This window comes from Orycteropus afer, unplaced genomic scaffold (assembly GCF_000298275.1).
Source record: "Orycteropus afer afer isolate SDZICR_OR568_19922 unplaced genomic scaffold, OryAfe1.0 scaffold00548, whole genome shotgun sequence".
In the NCBI taxonomy this organism is placed as follows: Eukaryota; Metazoa; Chordata; class Mammalia; order Tubulidentata; family Orycteropodidae; genus Orycteropus; species Orycteropus afer.
The window spans coordinates 971,315-972,626 of NW_006922135.1; positions in this window are offsets into that span (position 1 = coordinate 971,315).

The window sequence follows — 1,312 nt, forward strand, 5'->3', positions numbered from 1 at the left end:
CAAACCCACCAGCCACTCCTCAGAAGGAAGGTTGGGCAATCCTACTTCCGTAGTGATAACTGCCTCGGAAACCCAAGGAGGGGTCACTAGGAGTCGGGGCCGACTCGACGGCACATAACAACAACAACAGGACAATTGTCTGCCAATCCTATACATGATCTTGGGTACAATTCCTGCTTCCTAATAGTTCACCCTGTCCACCCATCTATCCACCCATATACCCATGTTAGCCATCACTAACAACACAGTACTGTATGTGCAAAAGGATTCATCTTTGTTGTCTATACCTCCCATGTACCTCTCTATGTCTTCCTCTTCTTCAATGCCACCATGTTGATCACTCATATTTGGTACATTGCCCTTCTCTTCACCCAAATCAATACTTATCTCTACCTATCTAACAGTGGTCCTCCCCCTCCCCTCCCACCCCTGGTAACCAACAAAGAAAATTTCCTTCCATAGATAAACCTTTCCTTGACTTTTACAATAACGGACTAATGCAACCATCTCTTGAGTGGTGCATTTAATCCATTAATATTCAATGTAATTATTGACAAGTATGAATTGGTTACTGTCATTTTGTTATGTGTTTTTTCATGGTGTCCCTGGTTTCTTTGTTCTATATTATTTTCTGTGCTGATCTCATTATATGTATGAATCGTATTATCATTTCCTTTGCTGCTGTTGTTTTAGTATTTGCTGAATATTTGTGCTTGTCCTCTTTTTAATTGTCATGTGAAGGTTTATCATTTTCCTTTTGGTTACCCTGTGATTTATCATTTTCTCCCTGAGATTAGAACAGTTCATTCTATCTTGCCACTCTCTTGACTTCCTCACCACTGAGAAGTTCTTTACACAGTATTTTCCCTATTTTTGTTTGTAGTTGTCCTCACTTGTTAATTGATGTCTCTGGTTCCCTGTTTACAATCTTGTAATCTTATTTGAGTTTGGATATGTCCATAGCTGTGGTTTCTGGGTTATGTCATCTTGTGTATTAATGGTCAGTTGTTATTTGCTATCTTTGGTTCTTTCAAAGGAATCCCTTTAGTACCTCTTGTAAAGTTGATCTGGTTTTAACAAATTCCCTTATTTTCTGCTTTTCTGGAAATCTCCTAACTTCACCTTCATATTTGAGGAACAATTTTGCTACGTATATAATTCTTGGTTGAAAATTTTTCTCTTTCAGGGTTTTATATATACCATCCCATTGCCTTCTTTCTTGCATGGTTTCTGCTGAGAAATCAGAGCTTATTCTTACTGGTTGTCCTTTGTAAGTAACTTTTTGCTTTTCCCATGCTGCTTTCAGGATTCT